We start from the raw sequence: 13,155 nt of genomic DNA, 5'->3' as shown, positions 1-13,155 counted from the left end.
TGACTCCCACAAATTCCTTTTCAAAAATCCTGTTGCGGACCCTGAAACCATTTCACAGGGACCCAAGGGCATTAAGGCTTCTACTGCTAAAAATCCTACCCCTTCTGATAGAGACTCCAGGGCGCTGGATAGATGGGGTAAAAATGTTTATAGTTCTGCAACCTTGGCAATCAGGGCTTTATACTGTCAATTCCATATGGTAAAATATCAACAGCATATCATGGGACTGCTTAAACAGAAAATTATGTTGATTTCTGACTGTGGAAAATAAGGATGTACAAGATTTATTGAATTCAGCTGAACAAGTTGGAAAACATACTTTGCAATGTGGTTTTGATTCTTTGGAGGCCTCTTGCAGGGCCGCTGTTACTGGGTCTGTACTTAGAAGACATGCTTGGCTTAAGGAGCAATCTCTGCCTGATCATGTTAAAGCAAAATTGTTGGATGCTCCTTTGCAGCAGGACCGTCTTTTTGGCAATAAGCCTGAAGAAGTTTTAAAAAAGATGGAAGATAAAGCTAAATCTATGCAAACTGTGAAAGACTTCTTACAAGTACAACCTCCAAGATTTAGTAGGCACTGGCTACTAAGAACTGGTCCTTTCCAGTTCCTTCCAGAGTCACTCAAGCCAAACCCAGACATTCCAAAAGCACCAGGTTTCAGTCCCAAGGGACTTTCAGAACTAAGCAATGGGGTGCCTCCGCTTCCAAATCTGGAAACAACAAGACACCTTCCTATGATAAACAGTCTCAATGACTTTCCTTTAAATTACCAAGCACTTACCTATTGGCCGCCCCTTTGGGGGAAAACTAGCTCTTCATGCAAAAAACTGCCAACTTATAACCCAGGACAAATGGGTTTTAAATATAGTGTCCCAGGGATACAGATTTCATTTCCACACGTTGCCAACTCAAAACGGATGGCCAGCTCTGCTCCCAAATCAGTGGGCAGAGGCTCAGAAACAACTACTTTCCCTCCTAAACATGGAGGCAATTCAACTAGTACCAGAAGAGGAAATGGGACAAGGTTTCTATTCCAGACTTTTCCTGGTATCCAGAAAAGACAAATCATGGCGTCCAATTCTGGCCCTGTCTAAACACCTTTCTGGACATTCCAAATTCAAGATGCTGTCTTTTCACCAGTTACTTCCTATGCTAGGCAAAGATGCCTGGTTGGCAACTCAAGATTTAAAAGAGGCTTACCTGCATATCCCAATCGGGGAATCTTGCAGAAGATACCTCCGCTTCAAAGCAGGCTACTTGCATTATCAGTTCTCTGCACTGCCCTTTGGCTTATCTACTGTGCCCAGGGTATTTACAAAGTGCCTGGCTCCAGTAATTGCCTTTTTCAGGCAAAGAAATATTCAAATATATCCATACCTGGACGATTGTCTCATTCAGGCAGAAAACAAGTCCATTATTTTAAAACATCTGGCGTTTGTAAAAAAGGATTCTAACTTGTCTATGGTACACCATAAACAAAAATAAATCACAACTATTACCCTCTCAAAAAATTACATTCTTGGGTGCAAGCTTGAATACAACTGCCCAGATGGCTTTCCTTATGCCAGAAAAGCAAATTCAATTGGTGACTTACTTCAATCAGGTGGCCACAAAAACCCTGCTATCTGCAAGACAAATGCTGCACACCTTGGGGTTCATGGCCTCTTACATTCTTTTAATTCCATATGCAAGACTGCATATGAGGAAACTTCAGTAGTACTTAAAAAGTGTATGGAGTCAACATTGTCACAGCCTGGAAACATTGATTCCTATCATACCTTGCCTGCAACTAGAGTTCCTATGGTGGGCAGAGGCCTGCCACCAAAACAAGGGACTGCCATTCACACCAGCCCCTGCCACCCAAACCCTAACTACAGATGCATCAGACTATGTATGGGGGGCTCATATGGCAGGGAAGTGCATTCAGTGCAAATGGAGCCCAAATCAAATGCAGCTTCATATCAATCAAAAAGAAATGCTAGCTGTTCAGAATGCACTGACAGCCTTCAAGGACTACCTTCATCCAGGACAACTAATGGTAAAGACGGACAACACCACAGTTATGTGGTACATAAACAAGCATGGGGGTACACATTCCTACCCCCTCTGCAGACTAGCCATATCATTGTGGAACATGGCCTTGAGCTATCAAGTACAACTACAAGCTCAATTCCTGCCAGGAAAGCTGAATATTTTGGCAGACGAACTAAGCAGAAATCTCATGGAACTGCACAAATGGAAACTGGAACCATGGATTTTCAACATGTTGACACTCAAATGGGGAAGCCCAGACATCAAACTTTTTGCCTCACCCCAGAACTACCAGTTGGACAAATTTTGCACAAGAACTCCTCACAAAAAATCCTGGAAGGTGGATGCTCTGCCTTTCAACTGGGAAAACCTATCAGTCTATGCCTTTCCCCCTCTGCCTCTGCTCTCCAAAGTTCTACGAAACATCAAACAGGACAAGCCAAAAATAATTTTGATTGCTCCAGACTGGCCTCGCCAACACTGGTACCCACTCTTACGTAGTCCGTCACAAATTTCTCCATGGCACCTGCCTCAGACACCCTCCTTACTGTCTCAGCAGAACAACCACATTCAGCACCCACTGCTCCAAACATTGAATCTTGCAGCTTGGCTAATCACTTAAATTCCCCCTTAGCATCCCTCAGCAAAACTGTGATGCATATCATTTTGGAGGTGAGAAGACCTAGTACTAGAAAATCTTATGCTGACAAATGGAAAAGATTCTGTGCCTGGAATCAGTCTCAAGGGGTGAGCACAGCAGTGCCCAATTTACCTCAGATTTTGCAATACTTAACTGAGGTGTTTCACAAGGGCCTGTCTTTTTCTTCCATAAAAATCCATGTCTCAGCCATTTCAGCTCATTACAAGACAGAACCCCCACCCCCTTCTCTCATCCTCTGCTAAAGCAGTATCTCAGAGGGGCCAAGAACTTGAGGCCACCCAGGAGAGCTCCAACCCCTGCTTGGGACCTTAACTTTGTATTGGAGAAACTCACTTTACCTCCTTTCAAGCCAGCTGCTACTGCAGACCTAAAATTTCTTTCCTGGAAAACAGCCTTCCTTTTAGCAGTCAATTCGGCTAGAAGGATTTCTGAATTACTGGCCCTTATGGCAGTGGAGCCTTTCATCATCTTTCATATGCAGACAGGGTGTCACTCAGGACCAATCCATCCTTCATGCCCAAGGTGGTATCCAGTGTGGCTCTAAATCAGTCCATTCATTTGCCACCTTTCTTTCCCAATCCACAAAACAAGGGGGAGTGGGTTCTGCATTCATTGGATGTACACAGACAACTTAGATTTTACTTGGACAGGACTAAATCTCGAAGAAAATCCGAACAACTGCTGGTAGCATTTGCTGCAGGGGCAGAGGGAAAAGCTATTTTAAAGCAAACCACTTCCAAATGGATAAGCCATTGTATTCATTTTTGCTATAAGCACCATGGAAAACCTATTCCCCAGGGGATCAGATCCCATTCCACCAGGGCTGCATCTACTTCTGCAGCCTTTCTCAGAGGTGTTCCTACCAGTGATATTCTAGAAGCTGCTACCTGGAGTTCAGTTCATACTTTCACCAATTACTATCATTTACCAATTTTCTCTAAATCCAGAGCTGGCTTTGCCACTGCTGTTTTGCAAGACCTTATAGCCGATCCTAATGCTGTATAACTCCATCCTCCCAACCATAGCTTTGGGAATCTACCCAAATGTAATGACTGCAACAGTGAAACACAAAGAACATAATACAGTTGTGTACACTTACCATAAATGTAGATGTTCGAGTGTATTCACTGTTGCAGTCCTGGTTACCCTCCCTCCAGCCCCCTGTTTTTTCTCTTACTATGCCTCTCCTTCCTTTTATTACACTTAAAAGCCTTTTTGGTGTATTTGCTTTTGTTTGGAGGTATATTTTTGTGTTTTAAATTATTTATATATATTTTGCTCCCCTTTTGGGGGGCACCTGACATCTGGGGCAAGAAAAACTGATGTAATGGCGTCGGCTGCATGTTTTATAACCCTGACAACCTGATGTGATGAAAGAAGGGACAGCAACCGACACAGGACCCAAGACTTTGTTAATCAGGCCGACTGAGGGCAACCTGCCAGCAGATTACCCAAATGTAATGACTGCAACAGTGAATACACTCGAACATCTACATTTATGTTAAGTGTACACAACTGTACTTTCCTCAGACCACTCGTCTTTTTCTTTGGATCTCTCTGGTGATGTCCATACAGCAACATCCTCTGATGCTGTTGAGGATCTCTCAGTGAGCAAGGGAGAGACACCGTTATAAGGAATGTGCCCCTGCTTAACAGAATGTTGTGCCCATCCCTGGAAATGTTGAGACTGGAAATACTGGGTCTGTTTTCTCTACTTTTTTGTCACAAAGACACAGAAAACTAAACATTTATCTTCTCCTGTGTCAGTCACTCTGGATAGGAATTATTTATTGGGCTTGTCTCAGGTTCTTGTGCAGGCTCTTGACCCTTCTTGTAAGATGGTTTCTGGTAAAAGAAAAAGGGATTCCACTTTCTGTGAAGAGGTTCAGGAACTGGAATCTGTAGAAGAGTATGAAGGGACAGATGCAGTGTTTTCTCTTTTGGTTTCTCATTCGTACTCTGAGTGTACTAAAAAGTGTGTTATCTGATCCTGCATGTGAGGGATTCTCTTTCTCTGAGACTGGTTCATTCTGGAAATATTATTTTTAGTTGGAGAATATTGAGGTTTTTCATTCTGTTAGAACGTATTATGATTTGCTGCAACTGGAATTTAAAGAATCTTCACCCATCTACTCAGTGCTGTCAGCACTGTAGTATATGTTTTCACAGCCTGTGGTTTCCCTGGAAGCCAACCTGCCGCCCCTAAGAAAGCTGATAAAATGCATAAAGTTCTTCAGTCTTTTGAGTTTTTATGTAATAGTCTCAGGCCTGATTCAGCAGTTATAGCTGTAGTAAATGCAGCTGCTGCAAAGTATTTAGTTAAATCTAATCTTTCTTCTCATAAGAATGATAAAGCTTTTGTTAGGTTTGGGGAAAGTGTATGCTTCTGCAGCTTTGATGTTTTAGAATTCTAAACTGTCAGGCTCATTTGTTAAAGTTTATCCTGACTAATTGTGAAAACATGAGGAATGATTTGGCTTCATTTTCCAATTGTGAGGAAAAATATACATTGTTTTTTTTTTTTGTTTCTCGAATTACTACTCTTTGTTTGAAATATGTTTATTACTTTGTAGATAACTACTTCCAGGGCTGCTGGTACTTTTTAAAGTAGGTTTTCTTTGTTGTGTTCTCAGAACCTACCAGAATATGTCAAAAATGAAATTTTTATTTCTTCCTTTGATAGAGACTTAATTTTTAGACCCTCTCCTGCAGAGATTATCAAAATCTGTGATGAGAGAAATAAGTTGATTCAGGGAATTTTTCAGATGTTCTTCATGTTTCACTGTTGCAGTCATCACATTAGGGTTATCCCTGCCAGGGTAGCCCGAATACCAGAGGCTTAGTATTTCTGCATCGGTTGTCGTCGCTCCAGGACTGATGTCAGCTTGTCAGTGTTATAAATTAAGGCAGACAACGCCATTACATCATTCTTTCTTGCCGAGGAGCTCGAAGCAGAAGCAGTTCGCGCGAGTGCCGGTCGCCCGCTACCTGAGTTTTTCACTTCCGAAATTGTAGTTGAAGTCCGTTGGGGATCCTTTTTTCTTCCTCTAACCGATGTCAGAAAAAGTTAACAATTGTCTTGTTTGTGGAAAGCAAATACCACACTGAAATTTTCATTCCTACTGCATCACTTGCTTAGGCCCAGATCACGATGTCCCCCACTTGTTGCTTTTGTGCTCTGTTCAGCTTCAGAACTATACGTCGTCGGGCCCTTATTGTAGCTAGATCTTCCGAAAAAATGTAAAGATAAAGACAGAGACCCACCGCACAGGTTCAAAACTGCCGACGACGCTTCCGTTAAGCTAGTCGTCAGTTCTCTGGTCCTTAGTGAGGTACTTTCACAGCCCTTGATGCACACTTCTGTGGATTCACAGGCCGCTACTGAGACCCTTTTGGAGTCCGGTATACCACGAGACTCTTCATCGGCTAAGGATCCTGCTGATGTCTCTACCTTGGATGGGTCCGGAGCCACTGAGCAGGCACCGGCTTCTGAGGAAGTACTTCGCACTACCGATTCTCGACACAGACCGACTTCTTTCACGTCTACTGTTCTTTCGAAAACTACCGAGTTTCTAAGACCCAGGGTACAAACCACACCCAAGAAACAGCCGACCCATTTTCAGGCACCTACATGTTCTTCGTGTTTCACTGTTGCAGTCACTACATTTGGGTAATCCTGCTGGCTGGTTGCCCTCAGCCGCCCTGAATTCCAAAGTCCCGGGTCCTGCGTCGGCTGCTGTCATCCCTTCCCTGACGTCAGGTTGTCACGGGTATAAAAGATGCGGCTGACGCCAATTTTTTTAGTCTTTCTTGCCGCACGGTGCCCGAAGCAGATGCAGTTGGCAAGTGCCGGTCAGCCGGCTCCTAAGATTTTCGTGTTCGAGTTTCAGATCCAAAGTCTTCAATAAAGCTAAGTACCCCGTTGGGGAAACTTTTTTCTTGCTCTAGACCGATGTCAGAAAAAGTAAATAATTGTATTTCTTGTGGAAAGCAAATACCTCATAAGGACTTTTATTCTTACTGTATTCCTTGCCTAGGCCCTGATCACAATGTTTGTGGTTGTCGGTTTTGTGCTAGATTTAACCAACGCACTATTAAGCGTCTGTATGATTTTGCTCTAAACTATTTTGGACGCCGGTTTAGTTATCCAGAAATGTCATCGGATAGCCATCCAACTACCGGAGTTCACAAAAAACGCAAAGAAAAGGAGAGAGATAGACAACCGAGGCCCAAAACAGACGACGAAGCTTCTCATAAGCCAGCCTCCGGTTCGCCGGTTCTCAGTGAGGCGCTTTCGCAGCCCCTGACGCCCTCTACTTTAGAGTCGCAGTCCGCTACAGACTCCCATGTGGAGTTGGCCATGCCGCTGGATACTCAAGGTATTGGAGCCTCAGACACTATTCCTTCAGATGGGTCCGGAGCCTCTGAGCAGGCACCGGCTTCTGAGGGTGTATTCAGACCTAAACATCTTTACATTAAACCAACCTCAGCTTCAAAGGCAAAGGCTAAAGCACCTTCTAAAGCAAAGAAACAAACTCAAGAGCCATGTGGACAGGCCTCTATGCCCAAAAAACAGATGCTCAAAATGGCCGAAGACTTAATTACCTTGATCAGGGGTTCCCATCCCCCTCTTGATAAGAGGCCTAGGCAAGAGACTGACTATGAATCTTCAGATCAGATTTCTATTTCTTCTGATTCCTCTTCTGATCAGGAATATTCTCTTCCCCCCATGAGGATTCTGATGCTGAAGAATCTATACCTTCAGCTTCTCCTCCAGAGGACTATTCCTTTGGGGAAACTTTGCATGCCATGAGGGAGCATTTCCACTGGGAGAGCCAAAATTTTTCAGAATCTAAAAAGAGGCTCAGGGATTTCCTTTTACTACCTCAACACAGGCCACTAGCCATTCCACCTGTGTTAGACATTGTAGATGATGTGTTTTCGGAGTCCAGTCTTACCCCTTACTCCTTACCTCCAGCTCCCGTTAAGCCTGACGGATATTACAGGGTTCCTGACTCTCATAAATTCCTTTTTAAAAACCCTGCTACAGACCCAGAAACTATTTCACAGGGAACCAAAGGAGTTAAGGCTTCCACTGCAAAAAACCCTACCCCTCTGTCAGAGATTCTAGGGCACTGGATAGATGGGGAAAAAAGGTTTACACATCTGCTACCTTGGCTATAAGGGCCTTAAACTGTCAGTTTCATATGCTCAAATATCCGCAACATGTTATGGCATTACTTAAACAGAAAATGTTATTAAACTCTGAATGTGCAGAAAACAAGGAAATGCAGGATTTATTGCATGCAGCTGAACAAGCTGGAAAGCATACTTTGCAATGTGGTTTTGATTCTTTGGAGGCCTCCTGCAGGGCCGCAGGTATGGGCTCTGTAATTAGGAGGCATGTTTGGTTAAAGGAAAAAAATCTGCCTGATCATGTCAAAGTTAAATTATTAGATGCACCATTACAGCATGATACTTTGTTTGGTGTTAAGGCAGAAGAGGTGTTAAAGAAAATGGAGAACAAAGCTAAATCTATGCAAACTGTCAAAGATTTTTTACAAGTACAGCCACCTAGGTTTAGTAGACACTGGCCTACAAAGAATGGGTCCTTTCCTGTGTCAGACAGACCTCAAAGGCGCAGATCCAGATGACCTAGAGGCAGATCGCAGGCGCAAGGTTCATACAGGTCAAAGCAATGGGGTGCTTCTACCTCCAAAGTTAGAGAAGACAAAACACAACCATACAGGAAACAGTCCCAATGACTTCCCCTTGCCTGCACCAAGCACTTATCTCCTGGCAGCACCCTTAGGGGGAAATTAGCACTTTTATCTCAAAATTGGCACATTATAACCCAGGGCAAGTGGGTTCTAAATATCGTGTCACAAGGGTACAAGTTCCATTTCCATACCCTGCCAAAGGCAAACGGCTGGCCAGATCTGCCAAAAAATCAATGGGCAGAGGCACAAAAACAAGTCTCATCCCTCATGGACATGGAGACCATTCAACAAGTACCAGAGCAACAGCAGGGACAAGGATTTTACTCAAGACTGTTCTTGGTACCCAGAAAGGACAAGGCCTGGAGACCAATACTGGACCTATCTATTCTGAACACATTCCTGGATATACCAAAATTCAAGATATTGACTTTGCAGCAGCTGCTGCCCATGATGGGCAAGAACGCTTGGCTTGTGACTCTAGACCATGTCCCAGTCAGACAATTGTGCAGAAGATACCTCAGATTCAAGGCTGAGTCAATGCGTTATCAAGTCTCTGCACTGTCCTTTGGCTTATCTACTGCGCCCAGGGTCTTTACAAAGTACCTGGCACCAGTAATTGCATTCTGCATACAATGAGGAATACAAATATATCCTTACTTGGACGACTGTCTAATTCAAGCAGAAAACAAGGACATTCTTCTACAGCATCTGGCGTTTGTGAAAAGACTTCTAACATGCCTAGGGTACACAGTCAACGAAAAGAAATCAAAACTAGTACCCTCTCAAGAGATAATATTCCTGGGTGCAAGCTTAAATACAACTGCCCAGATGGCTTATCTCACGCCAGACAAACAAAGGCAACTGACTACCTATTTCAAAATGTTGGCAACAAAGGCCCAGTTATCTGCAAGAAAAATTCTGCAGGCTTTGGGCTTCATGGCGTCATGCATCCTGCTAATTCCATATGCAAGACTGCATATGAGGAAACTTCAATGGTACCTAAAAAGTGTTTGGACTCAACATTGCCACGGCCTGGAAACAATGATTACTCTCTTTCCCTGTCTACAACAGGAGTTTCGATGGTGGGCAAAGGCTTGTCTCCAAAACAAGGGACAGCCATTCACATTAACCCCAGCCAGGCAGACACTAACAACGGATGCATCAGATTATGCCTGGGGGGGGCCCACATGGCAGGAAGATGCATTCAGGGAACATGGTCCTCAACCCAAATGCATGTACATATCAATCAAAAAGAGATGCTAGCTGTTCAGAATGCCCTGACAGCCTTCAAGGACCTACTTCATCCGGGACAACTACTGATAAAGACAGACAACACCACAGTCATGTGGTATATAAACAAGCAGGGGGGCACACATTCTTACCCCCTTTGCAGACTAGCCATGACTTTGTGGGACACAGCATTAACTTACCAAGCACATCTGCAGGCACAATTCCTGCCAGGAAGGAAAAATACTCTGCCAGACAAACTAAGCAGAAACCTCATGGATCCCCATGAGTGGCAGCTGGATCCACAAGTCTTCAGCATGATAACAAGGAAATGGGGGTGCTCGGACATAGATCTATTTGCCTCCCCTCACAACTACCAACTAAAAATATTCTGCACAAGGACTTACCACAGACAAGCTTGGAAAGTGGACGCCATATCTTTCAGCTGGAAAAACCTATCAGTATATGCCTTTCTCCCACTACCTCTCCTCCCCAAGGTACTACTAAAGGTCAGACAGGAGAAGCCAAAAATGATACTGATTGACCCAGACTGGCCCCACCAGTACTGGTTTCCAATCCTAAAGAACTTGTCTCAATGCCCAGCTTGGACCTTACCTCAGATACCTCACCTACTGTCCCAGCAAAACAAGCAGATCCTGCACAGCCAACTCAGGACTTTAAACCTGGCAGCATGGCGGATAATGTAGTCATACAAAACACACCTCTCAGTAAAGCTGGGATGGATGTCATTTTGGAGGCCAGAAGGCCTAGTACTAGAAAGTCTTATGCTGGAAAATGGAAGAGATTCTGTGCTTGGAACCAGGTACAAGGAACTGATGCAGCTGTGCCAAATATTCCTCAGATTTTACAATACTTAACTGAGATGCTGGACAAAGGCCTATCTTTTTCATGTATTAAAATTCATGCCTCTGCCATTTCAGCTCATTACAATACAGAGCCACCAATCTTTTCTCATCCCTTATTAAAGCAGTACTTCAGAGGAGCCAAAAATGTAAGGTCTCCAAGAAGATCACTGATACCTGCATGGGACCTCAACTATGTCTTGGAAAAATTCACCCTGCCTCCTTTTGAACCAGCTGCTACTGCTGATATAAAGTTTTTATCTTGGAAAACAGCTCTGCTACTAGCAATAACTTCTGCAAGACGAGTTTCAGATCTACAGACACTCATGGCTGTGGAACCTTTTATCATTTTTTATCCAGACAGAGTCTCTTTGAGGACAAACCCAACATTTATGCCTAAGGTGGTGTCCAGTGTGGCTCTTAACCAAACTATTCATCTGCCAACTTTTTATCCAAATCCACAGAACAAGGGGGAGAGAATTCTGCATTCTTTGGATGTACACAGACAGCTTAGATTCTACTTGGACAGAACCAAAGTTTTCAGAAAGACAGAGCAATTACTAGTGGCATATACTGCAGGATCACAAGGAAAGGCTATCTCAAGCAGACTATTTCAAAGTGGATAGGCCACTGCATTCGCTTCTGCTACTTACACCATGGCAAGCCAGTCCCTAAGGGCATTAGGCCACATTCAACCAGAGCTGCAGCCACTTCAGCCTTTCTCAGGGGAGTACCAACCAAGGACATTTTAGAGGCTGCTACTTGGAGTTCAGTGCACACCTTTACAAAGCACTATCATCTGCCACTCTACTCTAAATCCAGGACAGGCTTGGACCACTCCAGTGCTGCAGGGCCTCATAGCCGCTCCTAATGCTGTTTAGCCCCAGCCTCCCAACCTTAGCTATGGGACTCTACCCAAATGTAATGACTGCAACAGTGAAACATGAAGAACATAGTACAGTTGTGTACACTTGCCATAAATGTAGATGTTCAAGTGTATTCACTGTTGCAGTCCAGGTTACCCACCCGCCATCCCCCTTTCTTCTGATGGAACCTATCTTTCCTTCTCTGATTTATACAACCTATGGGGTGTATTTGCTTACAGATGAAGGTAAAGTTTATATTGGTGCATGTATTTATATATATATATATATATATATATATATATATATATATATATATATGTATGTATATATAAATAATAATTTTGGCTACCCTTTTAGGGGGCACCTGACATCTGGGGCAAGAAAAACTAAAGAAAATGGCATCGGCCGCATCTTTTATACCCCTGATGACCTGACGTCAGGGAAGGGACGATAGCAGCCGACGGAGGACCCGGGACTTTGGAATTCAGGCCGATTGAGGGCAACCTGCCAGCAGGATTACCCAAATGTAATGACTGCAACAGTGAATACACATGAACATCTACATTTATGGTAAATATACACAACTGTACTTTGCTTGTCTCAGTCACAGATACTTAAAATGGCGGAAGACCTTATAATGCTTATCCGGGGAAGCCAGGCTATCCCTTCCAAAAGAAAGATTTGTCCCCAGTAGTTTTATCTTAACAGGAGTCTGACTCTGATGCATCTGATTATGAAGATATGCAACCCCTCTCAGCGTATGAGGATTCTGATGCAGAGGAATCCATCCCTTTAGCCTCTCCACCCGAGGACTTCTCCTTTGGGGAAACACTACTTACCTTAAAGGAACATTTCCAATGGGAATGTCAGGACTACCCTCAGTCAAAAAAGAGACTCGGGGAATTCCTAGATCTTCCACAGCACAGACCTCTGGCCATTCCTCCTGTCCTGGATGTTGTGGATGATGTTTTTATGGAATCCAGTTTGACTCCTGACACCCTCCCTCCTGCTTCCAGGAAACCAGACAAGTACTATAGAGTCCCTGACTCTCACAAATTTCTATTCAAAATACCTACTGCTGACCCCGAGGTTCTCTCAAGGACCTAAAGGAATTAAAGCAACTTCTGCTAAGAATCCCACCCCCCTCAGTAGGGATTACCGAGCATTAGACAGATAGGGCAAAAAAGTATACACTTCTGCTACTCTTGCTATTAGAGTACTAAATTGTCAGTTCCGTATGCTGAAATATCAGCAACATACCATGGAAATCCTAAAACAAAAATATCTTCCTTTCCTGCTTGTGCAGAAAATAGAGAGTTACAAGAGTTAATGCATTCTGCAAGGCAAGTAACTAAGCACACCTTACAATGTGGTTTTGATGCCCTAGAAGCGTCTTGCAGGGCAACAGTCACTAGTTCTGTCTTTAGAAGGCATGCTTGGCTAAAGGAACAGTCCTTGCCAGACCATGTCAAATCCAAATTATTGGATGCACCACTGCACAAAGGCAACTTATTTGGCACTAAGGCAGAGGAGGTCTTAAAAAAGAAGAACAAGCTAAATCTATGCAGACAGTTAAAGACTTCTTGCAGGTCCAGCCACCGAGGTTCAGTAGGCATTGCCCCTCCAAGCACTGGTCCTTTCCTGCCCCCACCAGGTCAGCTCAGCCCAGACCCCGGGGTAGCAGGCCTCCCAGACAGCAGCCCCAGGGAATGCAGAGATCTAAGCAATGGAGTTCCTCCTCTTCAAAACCAGGGAAACCAGGGAGTGCTAAGCCACACCCTCATAGT

At 43.9% G+C, this 13,155-nt stretch overlaps 1 protein-coding gene across 4 annotated transcripts in view; it reads left to right on the top strand.

The window, feature by feature from the left end:
* FIG4 (FIG4 phosphoinositide 5-phosphatase) overlaps nucleotides 1-13,155 on the top strand; it is a 3,828,182-nt gene that overhangs the window by 111,389 nt on the left and 3,703,638 nt on the right. The gene's annotated exons all lie outside the window — the stretch shown is intronic.

The sequence above is a fragment of the Protopterus annectens genome, chromosome 1.part0, assembly GCF_019279795.1.
Source record: "Protopterus annectens isolate FY-2018-M chromosome 1.part0, PAN1.0, whole genome shotgun sequence".
In the NCBI taxonomy this organism is placed as follows: domain Eukaryota; kingdom Metazoa; phylum Chordata; order Ceratodontiformes; family Protopteridae; genus Protopterus; species Protopterus annectens.
Note: the sequence above shows the minus strand (reverse complement) of the source record. Positions and strands in the feature narration are given on the sequence as shown.